Here is a 22,715-nt window from a genome sequence, read left to right as displayed (position 1 = left end):
GATTCACAAACCATGAGATCGTGACCTCAGCCAAAGTCAGATGCTTAACCGACTGAGCCCCCCAGGCACCGAGCTTTCTTGCAGTTCTGAAAGCCGGAAGTGTAAGATCAAGGTATCGGCAGGGTTGGTTTCTCCCGAAGTCTCTCTCCTTGGCTTGCAGATGGCTGACTTCTCCCTGGATCCCTCTGTGTCCTAATTTCCTCTTTTTATAAGGACACCAGTCATTCTGGATCAGAACTCACCCTCATGACTTCATTTCAACCTCATTAATTCCCCGAAGACCCTATCTCCAAATACTGTCTCATTCTGAGGTACAGGAGTTAGGACTTCAACATACAAATGTGGGAGGGAACACGTTGAAGCTCCCAACAAGAAGTCCCAGAGAGTGAAGGGGGCAGGGCAGTTCTGTGCCGAATAAATAGTCCTGCCTGGAGCACAGCTGTTTACTCCTGACCCACCCAGCCCCCCACTCTCAAAGTACCATGGTGAGAAACTTCTGTCCTCGTGGCCTGACACAGGCCTCACCCTGCTGGCGTGGGGTGGGGGGAATGGTCCTCCGCTGGCGCCCGGCTATCCCCACGAGCCCCCGAGGTGCACGGAGCTGATCCCCGTGGAGCTGGTCCTTTAAGGCAGCACCTTGACGGCCCGGCCTTGGAAGACACTCTCGTCCAGCTCCACGGCGGCCTAGGCTGAGCTCTCGGAGGCAAACTCCATGTAGGCATAGCCCTCGGGGTGTCCGGGGAACTTGTCACACAGCCTGGTGACCCAGTGGGCGTCCCCACAGGAAATGAAGTAGGCCTCCAGCTCCTGGGCCCTGCCCCCTTGTCCACGTTGTCCACGTAGACTGGTCTTCGGTCCTACTCCACCTTCTCCGTGGGGGTCCCAGGGCTCATCCCTGGCCCTCGAGGTCCCTGTGCCCTCCTCCTCCCCGGCCTGGCCCTGCGTCCCGGGCTGCTTCAGCCCCTGGGCCCGCTCCATGGCCCACAGCTTCAGTTCGATGGCCTCCAGCTCCCGGTACCCGGCCAGGCCCTCCCCTTGCAAGAGATGGATCTAACCACCTCCCGCGGCAAGTCAGAGTCGAAGGCGTACTGACCAGCCACCCCGTGAAGACAAGAACCCTGCGCGTCTGGCCACCGCTGGCTCCCCAGCACCCGCACCTGGCTCAGAGCAGGGCCGCAGGGAATGTGATCGGGGCCCCGTCAGATCCTCCGCACTGTCACCTGACCTCGCCATTGTGCGTGGAGATGCTGAGCGATCCCCGAGGGCCCCGCGGGGCAGGTATGATCGGTCAAGGAGTGCAGGAGTTCGTGGGCAGGAACGAGGCCCAGAGAGGCACAGGGGCAAATGAAGGCAATTGGAAAGTATCCAAACTATCCAATCCTGAACCGGTTCAAACGTGCCTATGTGGCCTCGCCCGTTCGTTTCCACACTAGAGGCTCTTCCGGCTCTGCCCAAAACACAGCCCATAGATATTTACTGAACGAATGGCGTCAACACAGATTTCCCTAACCATGGTTAATGCCAGCGATGAAATCACCACACTATACCCCTGACAAAAGGTGTCCGCGAGAACCTCCCAGAACACGCCCCCCTCAACCCTCCAAAAGAACCGGGCTCTGAGAGCACAAACTGTGCCTTGAAGTTCAAGAACAGTCAAAACTCCTCCATGCTGCCAGTTCCCACAGTGGCCCTACCGTCCGGAGCACGGTCACACATGTACACACTTACGCTCTGTGCACCTTGCACTGTGAAAGTTGTACCTCGGTTCAAAAGTTAGGGGAAATAAACATAATGTTAAATGCATCTGAGTCATACAAACTGCATGGAAACACAGAAATGAAATCATGCGAAATCTGGAGAAATTTGTGTTAGGCTGTGTTTCTTTTTTTTTTTTTTTCTTAATAATGTTTTTTAATGTTTATTTTTGAGAGAGCGCAAGTGGAGGAGGGGCCGAGAGAGAGGGAGACACTGAACCCAAAGTGGGTTCTGCGCTGAAAGCAGCTAGCCCGAAGCGGGGCTCGAACTCACGAACCGTGAGATCATGACCTGAGCCGAAGTCAGACAACCAACTGAGCCACTCAGGCGGCCCCCCTGATTTTCCTGGTTTTGGTAATGTCTCACAGCTCTGCAAGATACTACCTTTGTGGGAAGCTGGGGGAAGGGTATCCTGGACTCTCATGACTATTTTTGCAACTTTCGTTAAGTCTACATAATTAACGATAAAATAAAAAGTTAAAAAAAATTTTTAATGTTTATTTTTGAGAGAGAGAGACAGAGTTATGAGCAGGGGAGGGGCAGAGAGGGAGACACACAATCTAAAGCAGACTCCAGGCTCTGAAGTGTCAGCACAGAGCCCAACACAGGACTTGGACCCACGAACTGTGAGATCATGACCTGAGCCAAAGTCGGGCACTTAACCGAGCCACCCAGGTGTCCCTAAAAAGTATTTTAGAAAATTTAAAAACACGAGCGCTTGAGGGGCTCAGTCGTTAAGCATCTGCTTCGGTTCAGGTCATGCTTTCCCAGTTCATGAGTTCAAGTCCCACATCGGGTGAGCTCGAGCCCTGCTTCGTGTGAGCCCCGCTTCTTTCCCTCAATCTCTCTCTCTCTCTCTCTCTCTCTCTCTCTGTCCCTCACTCACTTGCGCCCTCTCTCTCAAAAAAAAAAAAAATGGAAAATTTAAAAATGAGAAATGTATTGAAATCAGAACCAAATTTTTATTTACATAACATTTATGAAGCCCTAGGGAGAATTAAAAAGAGTCTAGTGAGCCCGGGTTGAGCTATGAAAGATATGATAGATATGACTTATAAACACAAAGAATTTTGTGTGGGAAAGTTTATTAATACATAACAAAGCTTGGCTGATACTAGCATAAAGAGGCACACTAAAAAGAATGATAGTAAAAAATTCATAAACATTGGATGAAGTAGAACTCTAGTATCTTAATGCTGTCTGATTTTCTCTCCTGACCCCAAGGTTATTGGATTTTTTTGTGATCATTATCCAATCATGTGCCCCTTTGATGTGAAGATTTGCTTTTACTCATCTTTGGAAGACTCTATCAACTCCTAATACTTCTAAATATTATTAATATCTTGGCTTCTGTCCTTAATAGCCCATATGAAATTAAAAAAAACAAACAGAGAAAAAGAATACGCCTGAGTCAGAGAAAATGGCACACGAGGAGGAAAGTGTAATCAGATAATACAGTAAAACAAAGGCTTTACTCCAGGAAAGGCCATAACTACAGACGGCTGGAACCTGTCTGTCTCGTCACTTCTTATTCCCGGAGTCTGGCACAGAGAAGGCCCACGATAAATATTTGCTGAGTGAGTGAGTGAGTGACGCCTCGGTTGGACTTTGCCCCCAGCCTCACTGGCGGATGAGCCTCCTTGGGTTGGTACCCAGAACACAAAATGCTGCCATTGGAGGCCCAGAGGTCCATAGAGGCCTGGGTCTGTGCACTGGAGCCGGAGGCGGCCACTGCCCGTCCCTTCCCTGGTGCCCTGGGACCCGAGAATCCACCCTTCGGGGTCCTTGGCACTGTGGCGTGCAGAAAGGGAAAGACACTCGGGAGATGGGGGGAGCATGTGCTCCACTCAGGAGGCCTGGCCCAGCGGTCTGGGGAGGCCTCGGATCTGTAGAGACATGGTGCTTCTGGGAGGGTCTCCTGATACAATAAAAGATTATCAGCTAAATAAAACAAGAAGTGACTGGGGCCACTATGCCCTGTTGGATTGAAATCGTGTGAGCAAAGTGGTTTTCTCTGAGAGATTTATTTCCTGCGCTGGCTTCAGGCAGCCAGCCCAGCCGGAAAGAACAGGGCTGGTCTCCCTCTATGTGGGGGGTGGGGGGGTGGGGGGGGTGGCACGGGTTTTTATTTAATCTTCCAATGAGCTGGAACAGTGAAGATGGCGCGAATGGACATTAATTCTGAAACAAATTATTAAAGCGCGATCTGGGATGCCGGGAAAGCCATCTACCCCCTGCCTTTCTGCCACTTCCCCTCACCAAGGCCATAAAATCCCTCCTCTCCACTCAAAACCCAACATCAAGCCAACTGGGTCTCCCGTTCAGGCTGAGGAGAGAGGCCTGGAATTGACCTCAGCCCAGGGCCAATGGAGCAGCAGGACTGTCCATGCCTCCAGACCTAGGCCACCTGCCTGCCTGGGCCTTGGCCCCTGACAAAGATCCCCACATTTCTTGCTCCCTCTTACTTGTATTTGCGTTCAAGGGGGCCACGAGCAAGATGGCCACCACCTCTCTCGCTCATGTGGGCTCAACCTCCGTCTCCTCCATCATAGGTACGTCGGCTCTTCTTGGGCCTTCCGGCCCCCTTCCTCACACCTAGCCCAGCCCAGGCCAGTGTGGATCCTGGATCCTGCCCTCTTCAGCTGACATCCCACACCTCACTGCCGGGCCCTGCCCAGGCCTCCCAATGCTGAGCCCAGGGGGTTCAGCATCTGAGGGTAGAGAGAGCCAGAGTTCAAGTAAGGAGCCAGAAAGCATGATATGGGGGTTTCTGGGGCCTCTGGCTGGGCCCTGGAGACACAGAGAAAAGTCAGACCCAGCACCCCTGGTGGCCAGTCTAGGAGAGGAGAGACAGCCATTGGTGAGCCTGTGCCGTGAAGAGGGCACACCAGGCATAGGGCGGTACACAGACTGATGAATCAAGTCGGCTGGGTGCCGGGGTGAGCCTGGAGGGGCTTCCAAGATAAGATCCCTGACGTGGACACTGAGTAAACCAACGGGACCAGGACATTCTGAGGGGGGAAAACAGCATTTGCAAAGGTCTGGAAGTAGAATATTTACCGTTGTGTGCAAGATCTATAATAATAGTAATAATAATAATAATACCAACAACAACACTTAAAATTTATTGAGAATTTACTATGTGCTGAGCTATTTCATGCATGTTCCCTAATTTTAGCCTTTCCAACAAGCCTATAAGGAGGTAGGAATTATCATTATTTCCATTCACAGATGGGGAGACTGAGGCTCAGAGAGGCCCCGTTGCCCAACATCAAGCCAGTATGTGGGAGAGCCAGAATTTGAACCCAGGTCTGCCTGACTCCAGAGACAGTGCTCGTTGCCCCCACCATTCACTACCCCACCCCACCCCCCAACGAGATCCAGGCTTCTCCTGCTGGCCCAGCTGTGGAGGACCAGCAGGCTTTGCATCCAGGTCCATTCCCCTGAGTAAGACACTAGGGAGCCCAGGGCCCCTTCTGATGGAGCCGAGCAGCTCACCATGCCCATGGCCATGGGCCCACTTGCCCAGGACTCACATTCTTCAATGATCAGGAAACATCTGGAGGCCATATGGCTTGACATCCAATGTAGACAGGCCACTCAAGGCTCCTGAGTCCCAGAGCCTGGCATGGATCAGAGCCAAAGGCTCGCCAGGGCTCCCATCAGGCCTGGCTGGGAGTCCCTGACCTGCTCCTTCTCCTGGCCATGGCACCTCCATCCACTAGGCTGCACGAGCCAGAAACCTGGGAGGGCCCTCCGGTCTCCTGCCTATCACTCCCCACCCCATCCCTCAGCAAGTGCCGGTACCCCCATCACAAAGCACATCCCCAAACCAACCGCTCCTTCCTGCCCACCTCGCCCCCTCCCTTGGCCCAGCACCCCCATCCCTCCCCCTCCACGACTCCCACCCATCCTCCCCTCCACAGACTAAGGAAGATCCTTTAGAAACCCAGATCCAGTCGGGTCCCTCCACCTTCCCACCTCATTTTGTTTTAAAACGCCTCAACGGGCGTCAGGCACCCGACTTCAGCTCAGGTCACGATCTCGCTGTTCATGGGCTCCAGCCCTGCGTGGGGCTCTGTGCTGACAGCTCAGAGCCTGGAGCCTGCTTCGGATTCTGTGTCTCCCTCTCTCTCTGCCCCTCCCCTGCTTGCTCTCTCTCTCTCTCTCAAAAATAAATACTAAAAAAAATAAAATAAGAAAATAAAACCCTCCAGTGGCTGCTCCCCACAGGCTGTGGACCGCGCCCAGGGTCTTTGCCACGTCTGGGTTCCGACGTGCTTGTCTTCCACAGGCCTCACCTACCTCAGCCCTCACTACTCACCCCCTCTCAGAGCCCTGGCTCCATGGCTTGCCTTCCTGTCCTCAAAAAATGCCGTCCCTCCTGCTTCAGGACCTGCACCTGGCTGGCTGGCCCCTCCATCCAAACTTGCCCTTTGGGCCCTTCATTCTGTCACCTTTGAGGTCCCAGCTCCCACCACCCCCAGTGGAGACCAAGCCCTGCTATGAGTTCGTGTCCTCCTTGAAATCAAATAATGTATAATTAGTGTCCAGCCCTTGATAGACCTGGAACCCAGGGAGGCAGGGCTCTCGATGCTCAGCATGGACTCTGGCAAACAGTAAGTGCTCAATAAATGACTACTGTTTCGTAAAGAAAAGCAGCAGCCCCCAGCCCTTCAGCATCCCTCGAACCCTCCCCAGTGCCCAGCCCTGCTGGGGGAGGAGGGCTGGGGGAAGAGCCAGATGGACCTGCCCCTAAGGAGTCCAGATCGCATGGAGGGTGGGGTGAAGCAGGCGGGAAAGAGGGGAAGGCTTGGGAAGGGGGCGGGGCTCATGCCCCTCCCTCCACGTGCCTCCGTAACTTCCCAGAAGCAGGAACACCTGACAGTTGTCCGTGTCGGGATCACAGACAGGGGGACGCAAAACCAGTGCATGGTAAAAAGAAGTCGTCATCCTCTGAGTTCTCTGATGGCGGGGAAAGAGTACATTTTTCATCAGCCTAGACAACAAAAACAAAGCAAAACCAAGCATTTGGAAAGAACTTGGCCATGGCCAAGTTCAAGGGCCATGGCCCTTGAAGTGTGTCACCTTTCCAGCTAGTGATGCGCTCAGCACCCTGCCCGAGCCAGTGTGCTCAGCTCAAGTTTTGCCTTGCTCAGGACACAACGTGGAGTCTTTCTAGTTTGCCAGAATGATTTGCCGTGTCTCTTTATTCTCCAGGTCCCTCTGGGGGCTCTCCACTGGCCATAGGGCCAGGTGTCCCCCCGTCCCTGGATTTGGGTCTGAGTTCCTGGGAAGAGTAGCTGGGGACACAAGCAGAGGGTGACAGTGGCCCCACCCCAAAGACTCATCCTGCCACCCTGGTGGGAACAAAGCCTTGAGGAATGAGAGAAGGGGGCGAGGGTCTGGGTGGGTGGCCAGCAAGAGCTCTTAGGGGGCTGGGCTAAGAGCCTGGATGGGGCTTCCTCAGACCGGCATTGACGATGACGACGAATCACAGGTCCCCGGGTCTGGCCCCGGGTGGAACACTGGCTGCCCTAGAGGCCTAGTGCAGCCTGCGCTCACGCAATCACCTATAGGTTCAGGACCTTAGCGCACAGATGGTGGGGTTCGCCGGTGTCACGCAGATAGGACAGAGGACAGGCCCACGTGTAGGGTCAGGAGGCCCTCGAGAACACAGTTCACCCAGCACATGTGGACGCGGTACAGCAAGACGGAGGTGGAAGGCCCGGCAGGGCCCCGAGGGTGGTTCGGGGATTCAGGATGTGGTCCAGCGCGGCTCATAGTTGCATTTGGATTTGAGGTCACCGGGCTGTCCTGTGGCGAGTAGGTGAGAGAGAGACTGGAGGGCAAGAAGGGGCAGCGGTGGCCAGAGAGAGAGAAGGGGCGAGGAGGGACAGTGGGCCAGAGAGCTCAGGGATAGGAGCACCATTGTCGCAGACATCTCTGCTTGGTGAGCAGAGCTGGTGGGGCTCCAGGTGTCCGGGCTCAGAGGCTCGCGCACCTGTCAGAGCATCTCTACCACCTGTCAGAGTCTCCACCCTCTGGCTCCAGCCAGCAGCTAGTCTGCCTCCTCTCTCTCTCCTGCTGGCTCTTCCTGGTTCCTTGTCCCCAGCTGGAGGAGGGGGTTCTGAGCCCACCAGCAAAACTGCAGCCTCCTACCTTTGATCTGGGCAAGGCAAGAATGGGGGTCCCCCGGCCCCCGCCACTGCACTCCCTCACTCCTGCAGTCCCCACTGTGGCCACACAGCCCCAGCCCTCTTCAGTCAGGGAGCCTTCGCCCCCTGGCCGCCCCTCTTCTGAACCCTCTCACTCAGGAGGCCCAGGACAGCCATTCCTGCCCCCTCCAGCAGGCCCACCACTGCCATGACCGAGCCCTTGCAGCTGCCCCGAGAGAGGAACTATGTGTCTATTTTACACACAAGGAAACTAAGGCTCGGGAGGGGGCAGTGACCTGTCCAGGGTCACTCAGGGAGGAACTGAAGAGATGGGGTCCCTGAGATCTGTCTCTCAATCTCAGCTCTTTCCCCCTACCCAAAGCAGCTCCCATAAAGAAGGGCACGCCACACACAGCGTCAATGAACCTGCCGCACAGGAAGTACTTTATTATTTCTGATCTGCTCAGGGCTCTCCCAATCGCAGAACAGTGAAAATGCAAACCAGCTAAGGTCGATAAGGGATTTATGGCTCAAAAGCCAAAGAAAGAACGCGGTAGTGAAGGTTCCAAAGCCGTTCCAGCAGAAAAGCTTCTGGCCAAGGGGGTCACATGCCCATCTCTGAACCAACCACAGCGCCAGGATGGGGCACTCTGATTGGCCAGGCCTGGATCATGCCTCCTTTGCTGTCCTCAGTAGTGGGCACAGGGCTTGCTACCAAGACGGAAGGGAAGAAAATACAGCTCAGAGAGATTAAGCAACTCTCCCAGATCACACAGCATGCCCTGAATCCGTGTGTGTGTGTGTGTGTGTGTGTGTGTGTGTCTATGTCTAGGTGGGGTGAGGGTGGTGACACAGTAGTTTAGGAGAGAGATTCTCCCAGCTTCTATGGGAGAAAGTTCAAATTTCCTTTTTTCTGGCACTGAGGTCCTCCAACCTCTGGCTCCTGCTAGGCCGTCTCTCTCCCCACCTCCCCTTCTGATCACCACCGCCCCCCAACACGTGCAGCCCCCAAAGATGTGTCCTACCTGCTCTGCTGGACTAGGCATGTCTGACAGGGGTGGGGCCTTACTCCTCTCTAAACCCCCTCTCCCAACCCTACTTCCCCGACTCCAGGCTCAGAGCTCAGGGCAGCTACTTATGAAATGTGTGGATTCTGGAATAAGCTGGAAAGGATACAACGGTCCTCAGGTCAAAAACCTCCACACAGTCAGCTCACCACCTCCAAGGCCATACAAATCTGCTGCTGCTGCTGATTTGGGGCAAGTCAGTCCCACCCCCACCCCTCAAGCTGGCCCCCCGAGCTCACCTGCCTTCGGGGCTTCGCCTCCAGGCCTTCTCTGGGAGATCAAAAGTTTTCTTTGGGCCCAGCGTATACTCAAGAGGATGCCCTACAAAGACACACACTTAGATGCATGCACACACACACACACACACACACACCACAGCACCCCAGCTGTTTCCTTCAAAAAGGGATGGTGACCATCTCCCGCTCAAGTCTTCCCTTTGGGGAAGCAGCTCAGGAACCCGGAGATGGGGATTTAAGGGGGAGGAAGAGACACCCCATCTCTCTGCCCCTGCGGGGACGTCTGCTAAGAACAAAGAAAGAATTCCCCAGGCTGGACGCACGTGCCCAGCACCCACCCCAGGCACCCAAACCCGTGCACAGCACACGCAGGCCTCCCCATGGACTCTCAAGGCCGGAACACGTCCCTGTTCCCACTCATGACTACCCTCACCACACGGGTGGACTCCACTCGCTGTCGCACAGCCACCAGCACCCTCCCCAGCCCCCCCACCAGAGCACAGCCGCTGCAGAGAGCCGGTCCATCCACCCCACAGGCCCAGGAAAGCCCGAGGGTGTAGGGCCCGCGTCTCCGGAGCCTCGGTCGCCCAGGCCTGGGTGGCAGCTGCGGGGACAGTGTATGAGGTGGGGGATCCGGCCGCTCGAAGGTCCGCCTGTCCCCTGCCTGCGCGTCCGTCTGGGCCTTGGCCTTGGCCTCCGCCGGCGGGGGTGCGACCCCTAGCGCCCCAAACACATACGGGGGTCTCCGCGGACCGACGGGCCGATGGCGGCGGGGACGGCCACGCGGGACCGAGAACGGCCGAGACGCGCGGCCGCGGGAGCCGCCGGGGAGGCCCAACTGCAGCCTCGTGGCGCCACCTATGGTCCGCACTGCGGCGGCTTCCCGGCCCCCGGCGCCCGCGGCTCGGTCCTGCTGCCCGTCTCCGAGTCTCAGGGTGGCCCCGCCGCCCCTCCCGGATTCAGCCCCGGGGTTGGGGTTGGCGCGGGCGCTGCCACCGCGTCACGTGCAGAGAGGCCCCGGAGCCCGCAGCTGCGACCTCACCTGCCCCTCTGCTCTGCTGCCCCCCCCCCCTTCCCGGTTACAGAAGGGGACACGGAGGCTCGGCCACAACCCGGAAGTGGAGAGACCAGGCCGGGACCTTGACTCTGGGGCTTGTGGAATCGGGGCAGCTGAAGCTGGCCTGCCACCCCCCTGGCCACTGACCATGCTCGCCTGTACCCACCGGCCTCATCCGAGAAGATCCATCTGCCTCCAGTCCTCCTCTGAGCCCCCAGCCTCCCCCTGAGCCCCCCACCCACAGCCTGCCCCTCGTCCTCGGGAACTGCTCCCACCTAACACTGTCCTGGAGTCTTAGAAAAGTCACACCAGGAAACAAGAAGCTTGGAAACCCAGCCTCACTACTCACCTTGGGCCCAGAAAACCGAGACCTGTGCAGTCTCCTTTGCCCTGGCCTGGCCTGAGTCAGATTGTCTGTCTAGACTGAGATCCTCAGGCCCCTCTGTCTGCCACCACCTACTGTGGCCTGCAGGGACAGGGTGATGACAGTGGTGAGAACCTTTGGAGCATATGCTCTGGGCCAGGCCCTGAAATCCTCTCTCCGAATCAACCCGTGTGGGAGTATTATTACTATTCTGTACTGAACTGAGAATCAGGAGGCTCGCCGGAGCTCACATGTAGCAGGTGAGGGGCAGAGTTGAGATTGGCCTGGTGACGTGACCCACTCTGGCACGACCCGCTCACTCATATATACATCACAAGAGTCACAATAATACTGGTCACGTGTGTGAGATTCCAGCCCAAGCCTGGCCCTCAATGTCCCCAGCATGGCAGATGCCTCCAGGCTGACCCTCCAGGTTTACATGCGGGCAGAATGAGTCCACAGAGATCCGGGGCCTGGCTCAGGATCACACAGAGCTGCTGTGGCCTAGGCTGCTCAAAACCCAGGCAAGACAAGAGTCTAGGGCCCAGCTGGACCTCCAGGGTCACAACCCCCACTGTGTAGGGTCAACAGCTCAGCTGCAGCTCTTTGTCTGGGAAGGGGGGGGACAGACATTGACACAAGCAATAACAAACTCAGAGGTCAGAGTTGACGTGAAGTCTTGGCTGGGGCTTGGAGAAGCCCAGGGAAGAGACTAGATGTGGGAGGGGCCCGTCAGGGAAGGAGTCCCAAGCAAGTGACATCCAGTGGGTTTTAAAGGATGAGTAGGAGTTTGCCAATGGAAAAAATGCAGGCAGGGATATTTCAGGGGACCCGGGGATTTCAAGGCCTGAGGGAGCATGGCCAGTTCCATCTATACCTTGGTAGTTAAGAGTATGGACTAGATAGGCCTGGATTGGGGTCCCAGTCCTGTTGTGTGACCCGTGGCAGGTGACTTAACCTTTTGAGTTTGCATTTCCTCGTCTGTAAAATGAAAGCCATGATGATCTCTTCAGTCACGGGGCAATTGCAGTGTTAGCACAGGGTGGGACGCACAGAGGGGAACACACAGGTACCCAGTAGAAAAGACTAAAGGCTATTGGTGGGGACCGGATAGGAACAATGAATGATGTGGCTGAGGAGGTCATCAGAGATCAGATAGCGAGGGACCTTGAAAGTCAAGCTAAGGAATTTGGCTTCCTGCTGAAGGCAGTGGGAGGGCGTGGAAGGGCTTTGAGTCAAGGGGTTACAAATGGGATTTATGTTTTAGAGGGTGCCCACGGAGCAAAGGCGAGGGTGTCCCCGAAGAAGGATGGAGAAAAGGGCCCTGAGCTCTAACCCCAGCCGTGTCCTTGCCCCTCTGCCCCCTCGGCCCCGATGCTTCTCATCCTCAGCTCTGTGAGGTAGAGACACCGCCCTACCCGATTCTGAGGCTGAGCGGGGCTGGGGTGGGGCCAGCCTGCAGCTACGGCCCCAGACACCTCAGGCCCAAGCACCTGCATCCCAGAGAAAGACCCAGGGTTCCTGGTGACCAGGCCTCTGCCTTCCTCAGAGCTGCCCTGCCCCCCACCACACAGAGACACTCCGAAGTCCCCATTACAGAGAAAGGACAGGCGGTGCCGCCATAATTTCTATTTCCTTCTAAATAGATGCTCCCAGACCTGCTCCCACAAAACCAATTAAAGCACCTGCCTGGGATGGGGCTTTGTCAGCAAATTATTTCCAGGCTCTGAGGCCCAGGAATAAATCTCGAAAGGAAGAAGTGGATCAGACGAGGAGGGGAGCTGGAGATGGGGGGCCGGAGCAGCAAGGCAGGACAGAGGGTCACTCTGCGTCCAGGCAGCTGCAGACAGGGTCTTTTGCGCAGCCCTCAGACCCCGAGCCCAGACCTCTACAGCTGTGCCAGAGAATCGGTCACCAAGGTGTCCAGACATTCTGGCTTCGTGTCGAGAACTCTCCCTGGGAAGCTGCTTGGAAATGACTTCCGGGGCGGTGGTTGGGAGTGGTGGCCTGAATATCTCCACGTTATCCTCAACACCACCCATCCCGCACCCCTGGGGGGCTTCTCTACCACGTAGCGGGAAGCAGGTGCAGACAGCCTCAGTGGGAGTCGAGAGGCTTTGGCTCCCAACTCACTGTTGGGACCTTGTCCAAGTACTTCCCTGCTTTGGCCCTCAGTGTTTTTATCTGTAAAATGGAGGTGGATGGGAGTTTGGCCAGCCCTCCCAGCTCCAACATTACTGGCACCTGTGAAACTCCATCAGCCTTCCAGTTCAGGCCCAGGCTGGCCTTCTAGAATGCCATGGACTCTCTCCTTGGGCAGGCAAAGGCCAGAGGGTGGGTGGAGTCCCATCCAGTGCAACCATTATTGCACCCAGGAGCCCAGAGCCTGGCAGAGGGAAGGGAGGAGCTGAGGGAGCCCTGGATGGGGAAATGGGCAGTGATTCCTACATAGAGAGCAGAGGCTGTCCGGGGAGGAATCATCGGAACTATGCTTTGAAAGTCGAATGGAGTTCACTGGGTCGAGATGTCATTCTCCCAAAATAGAAATGGTTCCCGTTCACATTGGCATCTCTGTGAGAATTCGTAAAAGACACCCTTTCTTCCTCTTTACTCCCATCTTTCAGGAAATTGTCCTAACTTTAGAAAATCGGCCATGTCTTCGACATGAACAGTGAATGCCCCTGGGATTGTGCAGTGTACAACTTCCACAACTGCACTGTAGCTCTAGGAGAATCAAGCCAGAAAGGGCAAGGAGCTGCCCATCCCAGCAACCTTGAGAGGAACAGAGGGAGGAGCACAGAGTCCTCCTGCCAGCAGAGGAGTGCAAGGGGACGGTCCTCAGGGGTGACATGAGATGGACATGCTCCATCCCCCAAAACACTATAGACTCAGAAGAATCTATCTGTGGATACAGAAGAATCAGTAGAGTGACCGACACCACCATGAATCCTCACTGAACCCCGCAGCAGGACACAGTGGAAGAAACTGAGGCAGCTGGAGACCACGTCACAGAAGGACTCCACGTCCATGTTTGGAGAGGCAGATACCACTTCCTCCCTCTCCATTTGCACACAGGCGACTGCGGCCCCCTGGTGAAGGGACAGGAGCGGAAAACCTGAGCAGGCTATTGGGTGTAAGTCCATGCCAGCCTGCGTGTGGGCACTCTGGCCAGTGTGCAGTCACTAAGCATCAATGACTTCCCACGGCCCCTTCGTGCCAAGTCTGTGGGGAGCCAGGGACACGGAGGAGTTCACCTTCTAGACACAACTTCTGTCGTGACAGGGGCGAGACAGAGGCTCAGAGGTTAAGTGCACATGCCCGAGGGTTCTTGGCTGGCACACTGAACAGGGGGCTTCCAGAATCAGCTCCCACACTGAGCAGAGAGAAGCTGGGCTTGCCTGAGGAAGTTTCCCGGGCCTGCAGGATCTCCGCAGAGCCTTGCTCTTGCACAGCTGGGCAGGGCTGGAAGGGCCTGGAAGTCAGGATTTGTTTTGGTTTTAGTTTTTAATAAACGTGATTCTAAAAAGCAGCCTAGTACAATACAGTGATACAAGCTCACACAGCTTGTGACAAGCTGTGTGGCTTTGGGGCACATTACTCAGCTTCTCTGAGCATGAGCTTCCTCATCTGCAAAGTAGGAATCCTAACACCTCCCGCAGAGGGGCATTTTGAGGACAAAATGAGATAACGTATGTGTATCAGTTAATGTCCAGCCAGGAACACGGTATTTAAACAGGGAATGTGATCCAAGGAATTAACCACACAGGAGACAGAAGAGCTGAGAAGCCAAATTGGATAGGGCAGTGACCCAGAGGCGATTGTAGCGGGAAGCCACTTTCCCTCTGGGCACAAAGGGAGGACATGGGGTTTCCAGGGGCCACCTGGTGGAAGCTGGAACCAGGGAGGGCTCATCCAGGCGACAGGCGGCACAGCACAAAGTACCCAGCGCAGTCAGTGAATGTCTGTAATTCCTATTCTTTTCCTTTCTACTATTAAAATGCAGGCTCGGGGTGCCTGGGTGGCTCAGTCAGTTAAGCGTCCGACTTCAGCTCAGGTCATGATCTCACGGTCTGTGAGTTCGAGCCCCGCATCAGGCTCTGTGCTGACAGCTCAGAGCCTGGAGCCCGTTTCAGATTCTGTGTCTCCCTCTCTCTCTGCCCCTCCCCTGTTCATGCTCTGTCTCTCTCTGTCTCAAAAATAAATAAACGTTAAAAAAAAATTAAAAATAAAATAAAATAATAAAATAAAATAAAATAAAATAAAATGCAGGCTCAATATATTAAAACTGCTTTGGTTGTAGCAGAAACCCACCCAAGCCAGGTTAAACATGAAAAAAAGCGAATTTAATAAAATGCTGCAGGGGAGTCTCTAAAACCAAAGGCAGGACCGTGGCCTTGACCCAGGACCAGGAAAGATCTGGTCTCCCCAATGCTCTCCCGCTGCTTCTCTCCTTGTGTCTGCTTCATGCTTGTGGTGGCACTCAAGGCCCTCAGCCCCCATGGCAGCAGGAAGGCCCCTGATAGCTCCCAGATTTCCCGCGGAGTCTGGGATTCCTTAGTCACCTTTCCAAATTCCTGGAGAAGGCATTCTGATCGGCCTGGCTTGGGTACCAGTGCCCATCCTCGTCCAATCAGCTATAGTCAAGGGGGTGGAGTCACAGGCTGCCAGTCACTTTGCCCACCGTAGGTGAGGAGTATGGCCCACGGATTTATGAGCCCGCACTGCAAAATCTGTTGAGACAAACAGAAAGTGTTAAAATGCACCTTATTGTTGGAATTATAAAGAAATTTTTGACGTTTCTTTTCAGATTTTTCTATTTTGGTTGGTCCTACCGTTATTTTTAACATAAACGATCTTGCAGCCAACAGCCTTCCCCCCCACCATGTCTCCTGGGGATGAATTCCCAGAAGTGACAGTCAACTACACAGCACCAGCCCACCAGCCTGGCTGAAAGGGTCCCTTTACTGCCCCTCCCCGCCCCCCCCCCCCCCCGACGCCGGCCATCAGTGGGTAAGAGCTGCTGGTATTTTCTCACGAATGATTTTTCCTTGCAAGGAGAGCCCGAATTGAGGGTTTCAGAAGCAAAAAAAGGCAAGTTAGGTATGACGGCTCACTTACCCTCCCTGTGGCTTTCTTTTGTTTTTTTGGTTTGTACATATTTATTTGATTAACTATTATTTGATTATCTGATTAGTTATTATTCCAGACCTCAGTAATCCATTAATCAAAATTATACAGACAAAGTCTGGGCTTAATTAAATGGAACTTTGACCTCTGTTGGGGGAAAAGGAGTTTACTTAACAAGAAAAGAAGGCAAAATAATTTGTGGAAGCCAGAGGGATGATGGTTTTTTTCCCCCGATTTTTATTATAATTATTATAACTTATATATTTATAATATGATATATTATAATTATTCCATTATAAAAATTTCAAAACACAGGAAAGTTGAAAGAATTGGCCAATGAACACTTGTATACCCTCTATCTGGATTCAACAATGATTCATACTTTGTCCAGTTATCACTCTCTGTATATATATATATATATTTTTTTTTTCCTGAGCCATTTAGAAGAAAGTGGCAGACATCATGACCCTTCATCCCCAAACTTCTTTTCCTCTACTAAGATAAAAACATTCTTCTGTATAACAACAATGCCATTATTATGCCCACAAAAATTAAAAAATATTCCATCATTCCGTTAAGCATTTCAGAGGGATCAGTTCAAAATTCAGGGAGACTAATTGCCTTTGATAAGCAGGGGTTTTTTTCAGTAGTCTCCACTCCCAGAATAGAGCCCAATGCAGGACTTGAACTAATGACTCAGATCAAGACCTGAGCTGAGATCAAGATTCGATGCTTAACCGACTGAACCACCCCAGCGCCCCAAGGAATAAATAATATGTGTAAAAGTACCCAGCCTAGTGTCTAAATACGATAGGAACTTAGTAAACTTAATAGACGAACTTCCACCACCACCACCTTTGAAAACACGGTAATTCTGACCAGCTTGCCTCTCAATGTGAGGCCACGTCAGAGCAGCGTGCACAGGCCTCCAGTGCTCCTGATGGGGCTCCCCCAACTCTCCCCAGCAGCCACAAGGGCAGACACTGAAGGCAAGAGGAAAATTGCTGGAAACAAAAGACAGAGTCACAGGGCGCTGAACTTGGCCTCAGCAGCCTCCCAGTAATGGCACCAGAGAGGGGATCCGTGCCAGCCCATGTTGGATGTGGCAGCCAGAGCCGGGCTCCTGGCCGGGGTCCCTCCGCTTACCAGGGCAAGAGCGGGTTTTTTTTTTAATTGTTTTCAAAACAGATTTCATGTGGTCCCAAAATGAGACCATGATTGTAAATTAAAGTGTAATTAGCCTTTACGCTTTTATATTCATTAACTCTTCTCTGTTAATGATGCTAGGCTAGAGCAGAAACCCTGCATTATGAAACCACATCCAGGAAATAAAATAGTGATTTAGATAATGGCCACAATGTATTGCTACTTACACATAATTAAACAAATGCTCCATTTAAACTTGGAAACATGACTGAATGTTGATTAACCCTCGCCCGGCGATTCTGTTCGGAACTGGGGAAGGAGAGGCGCCGTGAGCTGGTCCGGAACAAAGTGTCTGGGCCAGCCACGTCTGCCTGCCGCATCCGCCAGCCTCGTCCACCAGCCGCACCTGCAGGTCTCATGCCAGGAAGCATGGCCACCAGTGGCCGTGACCATGGGCCGTGATCCTGGGACCTCTTCAGAAACCATCACCCTATGTGAAATAAGCCAGATGCAAAAGGGCAGATAGTGTGTGATTCCTCTTAGATGAGGTCCCCAGAGCAGTCAAGTTCGTAGCGACGGAAAATAGACCGGCGGCTGCCAGGGGCTGGGGGAGGAGGGAATGGGGAGTTCGTGTTTAAGGGGTACAGAGCCTCAGCTTGGGGAGATGAAGAAGTTCTGTGGATGGATGATGGTGAGGGTTGTACAACAGTGTGAATGTGCTTCGTGCCATTATGTTATGTGTATGAAGCTCAATTTTCTTAGTTTATGTAAAGCTTAAAAAAGGGGAGCCTGGGTGGCTAAGTCAGTTGAATGACTCTCGATTTCAGCTCAGGTCATGATACCAGGGTCATGGGATCGAGCCCCATATCGGGCTCCACGCTAAGTGTGGAACCTGCTCAGGATTCTTCCTTTCCCTCTGCCCCTCTCCCCAACTTGTGCTCTCTTTCTCTAAAATAATAAATAAATAATAAATAATAAATAAAATATTTTTTTTAAATGATAGGTAAAGTGTAAAGAAGAAGGGGGAGGGGGAAGGACTCATCCCATCCCACTTAGCTGCTGGACGGGTGCTGACGACAGAAGCTGTCCTCCTCAAGTCAACCCATTCTATCCATTGTGTCTTATGAGAACTGCCTCTGGTTTTATGGACAATTTTTGTATTTTTAAAAAATATTTTTTAATGTTTATTTATTTTTGAGAGAGAGACAGAGCACAAGTAGGGGAGGGGCAGAGAAAGAGGGAGACAGAATCTGAAGCAGGCTCTAGGCTCTGAGCTGTCACAGGCTCAAACTCACAATTTTTGTATTTTTAGAAATTATAATGAAGAATTGTTTAAAATGTAAATTATTTAAAATTAAAATAATAAAACAAAAAAAAGTCACTTATTCAGATACATTGACTAAAACGTAAAGTTTCTGGTTCTCAAACCCACCTAGAGAAAGTACTCAATAATTTTCCATTTGCCACTTTCCTGCATGTATCTTTTCCAGATAATGTGTGCCTTTGCTGGCTCCCCCAGAACAGACCCTGAGACGAGAACCAGAAGGCAGGTGGATGGTCTAGGAGGTGACCCAGGAAAAGCGAGAAGAGGAAAGTGGGGAAATCAGGTGAGGAAAGGGAAGGGACTGTCCTGGTCACTTATTGCTATGCAACAAACAGCTCCAAAAGCTAGTAGCTTAAAACAGCAACGATGATTTGCTACTTCTCAAGATTTCTGTGGGTTAGGAAAGCAGACTGCAGGGACGAATTCTCTCTCCTCCATAGTGAAGCCTCCGCTGGAAGACTCCAAGGCTGGGGCTGGAATCCTCGGAAGGTCTCTTGCTTACACGTGGGGTAGCTGATGCTGGCTGCCCACTGGGGGACCTAGCTGAGGCTGTCACCTGAGACCCCCACAGGTACCCTCTCCAGGTGGCCTGGGTTCCTGAAACATGTGGCCAGGTTCCAAGAGCAATCACCCCCCCCCCCCCCCCCCCCCCCCCAACACACATACAGAAAACGTCAGGTGGAAGCCATGGGTCCTGTCACCACCGGCCTCAGACGTCATGCAGCATCACTTCTGCCACCAGTCAGGAAGTTTCTGCCCGGGTTCAGATTGGGTGGAATGTCAATAACCCATTGTATGTGGGGAGATACAATTAGCCACAGTTACCAGGCAAGTTACCCTAGTGCGCGCTTGGAACTCAGTTCCACTGGGAGCCACTGGGAGGTAGCTGCCACACTAAAATTTATTGAGCATTCACAATAGGCCGGGGCTGTGATAAGGACACAGACCTTATGCCATTTCCTGTGCAGTGGCTACTGTTATTGCCCCCATTCTAAAGGCTTAGAATGTACTGGGGCAGAGACATCCCATCCATCCACCAGAACCCAACTTTTCCTCTTCCCAGACTCACGGCTAGACATTTTCCAGCCTCCCTGCAGCTCTGTTTGACACATGACTGAGTTCTCTGGCAGCCGAATGGGAGCCCAGGTCAGAGGTGCCCCTTCTAGGCCTGGGTCACGTGCTCCTCTATGCTCCTTCCCTTCAGGCCAACAAGGAAACACAACACAACACACCCGCTGAAGATGTCAGACTCTTCCTTCAGCCCGGGTCCCAGAAGCACCTAAGGGAAGAGAGCCCCCTCTCCTTCACTGATCACGCCTCTGTAGCCGGGGTCTGTTACTGTAGCAACAAACACGTTGGGTTTGTTTGTTACCGTAGCTCAGTCAGCGCTAACCCAAGTGCGCCATATTGGATTACATCATCTGCAATTGCCACGTTACCACTTCGTAAATCAAAAATGGTCAAATGTTAGCAAGTTCGGATGACTCAACCCAATACACGAAACTTATTCTTTTCCCCTGTGGGTAGTCCCCCACTTGCTGAAGTACCTTAATTTATTTAACCACTCCCCTTTTGATTAAACATCTGTATCGTTTCCATTTTTTTGACCTCACAAATAACACTGCAGTAGACATTCTTCATTATTTATCATGATGAATTTGTATGGATGTGTCTGCCAGATAGAGTCCACACAGTGGCACTGCTGAATCGGCGCTGCTCATTTAAAACTTTGATATGTAGGGGCGCCTGGGTGGCTCGGTCGCTCAGGCATCTGACCCTTGATCTCACTTCAGGTCTTGATCTCAGGGTGGTAAGTTCAAGCCCTGTGTTGGGCTCCACGCTGGGCGTGGAGCCTACTTTTTAAAAAATGTGATACGTACTGCTCAGATCACTCTCAAACGTTTTCTAGCAATTATGTGTGTATGTGTATTTGTGCCTGTGTGTTTAAGCAAATGCTGTTACGGGACTTAACTATGTGCCAGTCACTGTTGTATGTTCTTTGCAAATATTAATTTGCTTGATCTTCAAACAACCCTGTGAGGTAGGTTCTATTATTATCCCCATTTTACAGATGGGATGACTGAGGCCAAGAGAGGAAACCTGCCCCAAATCATGCCACTAATACGTGGTAAAGGTGGAGTTGGGATTTGAGCCCGGGCACGCTGTTCCAGAAGCATCTTTATGACCACTGTGAGGGTGAGGCTTGCCCTGAGAGGCCCCCTCGACTCCAATGTGGCCTCTGGGTTGGGTCCTGGGAGGCTTGCTCTGTCCCCTTTCAGGAAAATTAAACAAATAATGATAACAGCAGGGTCACTGCCATTGTGAGCACTGGGCAGTAAGGGCTGCACGTGCTCAGTAAAAAACAATTTAAAAATGAGTAACTCACAGGAATCTTCCCCTGACTTCCTTTCTTCTTACCCAGGTGCATGGCTTCATGTGTTTATTGGTCCCTGGAATCAGACCAAGCTGAGCATGCCATCTGGCCCAGAGGCAGTCATGTGCCCTTCTCTGAGCCTTTGTTCTTTTGTCGGAAAAGTGGGGATAATGACTGGACTTAGCCCAGAGTTTGCGAGGACGACGTGAGAGCGACGTAAGTAAAAGCAGCACAATTTCCATCATTTACTTAAGAGCCCCTCGCTTAAACATGAGCAACAGTAGCACCAGGCCGAGAACCCACAGGGGTGGCAGCTTCCAGCGGCTGCAGACATCCCTGGCTTCTCAGGCTGCCCTGGGGGAGAATCTTTCTCTGACCCCAAGTCCCCCTTCGCATCCCCAGCCCCTCCCACAATCATGTCAGGCCTAATATAGTATACACATGAGGGGCGCCCGGGTGGCTCAGTCGGTTAAGCGTCCGACTTCGGCTCGGGTCACGATCTCGCGGTCCGTGAGTTCGAGCCCCGCGTCGGGCTCTGGGCTGACAGCTCAGGGCCTGGCACCTGCTTCCGATTCTGTGTCTCCCTCTCTCTCTCTCTGTCCCTCCCCCACTCATGCTCTGTCTCTCTCACTCTCTCAAGAATAAATCAACATTAAAACTTTTTCTAAAAATAATATACACATGATGAGTCCCTGTCCTGTAACACTCACAGTGGCTCTGCTTCCCGACCGCCACCTTGCCGGATAGCTATTGGCATTGGCAATGCTTCCGGAACAGAGAACCTTCAGGATGGGAATCTGGCATTGGTTCTCTGTTCTGGGCAGATCTGGAGGTGTTAAATACCTGCTATTGGGGTGCCTGGGGGTGCCGGGGACACTGCTGGTCCATGGCATGCAACAGTGAAGTAGTCACTTAAATTATCACCTTTAGACCCCTGCAGTCAAGGCCTCTGGCAGGCTCTGGTGACCAAGCAGCAGCTGGCATAGCATGAGTCAGTGGAAATAAATAGGGACTGTGGGCTGCTTGGTTGCTTCTAAGTGCACTGGAAACTTTGGAAAACAAAGATAAGCTCAGGGCTTTCCAGATCAAAGTCTGACTGAAGAGCCAGAGGTCCCCTCTATACCTGGAGAACCTCTGGTGGCCTGTCCTGAGGTGGTGTCCTTGCAGGGGAAAAATGACCTTCCTCAAGACCACCTCCCCCCGCCCCCACCCCACTTCTCGTTGCTTCTAGATTTATAACCAGACTCAAGACCTGGAAGTTTCAAGTCAGGTATAAGGTGTGACCCATGAGGAGGCGTGGGACACACCAAAGCACTACAAGATGTTGCCAGCTCATATCAACAGGGAAACGTGTATGGCAATGGACCCCAAGTGTGGCACATCCTAACAGAAGGAATGTAATGTTGCATCTGGGCGAATTTATTGACGTGGGTGGGTGCGCTAAGCACCCAATCCGATCCTGGATTCCTTGTGTTAGCTCAAGCAACTAGAAGTGGCTCTAAAGGTTTGCTCAGTTGGTTCTTGAAACCTGGACCCCAAGTGCAGCCTACCCTGAGTGTAGCTGAGATTCTAGAATTTCTTTTTTATTTCTTTTTATTTTTTTTTTTAACGTTTATTTATTTTTGAGACAGAGAGAGACAGAGCATGAACGGGGGAGGGTCAGAGAGAGAGGGAGACACAGAATCTGAAACGGGCTCCAGGCTCTGAGCGGTCAGCACAGAGCCCGACGCGGGGCTCGAACTCACGGACCGCGAGATCATGACCTGAGCCGAAGTCGGCGGCTTAACCGACTGAGACACCCAGACGCCCCTAGAATTTCTTTAGTGTAGAAGAAAGTATTCAATAATTCAAGAGAGTGCCCAAATGCAGAAGTGGGCTTATTATTTAATACCTGTTCAACCATCCCCTAAGTTTTGGGGGGTGGGCAGGGGAATGGGATTAATTAATTGATCAATCAATCAATCACAGTGCTCCCAAGACTGAAATAAGTGGGCAGCCTAATAAAATCTTGATTTGTATAAGCAGAAAACTGCAGGTCTGGTAAATAGAAATCTAACTGAAGCAACAAAGTAGAAAATGGCGGCCCCTCCAGACTGGGCCGTTCACG

General features: G+C 52.7%; 1 pseudogene; it reads right to left on the bottom strand.

The window, feature by feature from the left end:
* Positions 1 to 570: 570 nt before the first annotated feature.
* Positions 571 to 1,233, bottom strand: LOC125923092 (embryonic polyadenylate-binding protein 2-like; annotated as a pseudogene).
* Positions 1,234 to 22,715: the final 21,482 nt, after the last annotated feature.

The sequence above is a fragment of the Panthera uncia genome, chromosome D4, assembly GCF_023721935.1.
Source record: "Panthera uncia isolate 11264 chromosome D4, Puncia_PCG_1.0, whole genome shotgun sequence".
NCBI classification, from domain to species: domain Eukaryota; kingdom Metazoa; phylum Chordata; class Mammalia; order Carnivora; family Felidae; genus Panthera; species Panthera uncia.
This window is presented reverse-complemented; position numbering and strand designations above follow the sequence as displayed.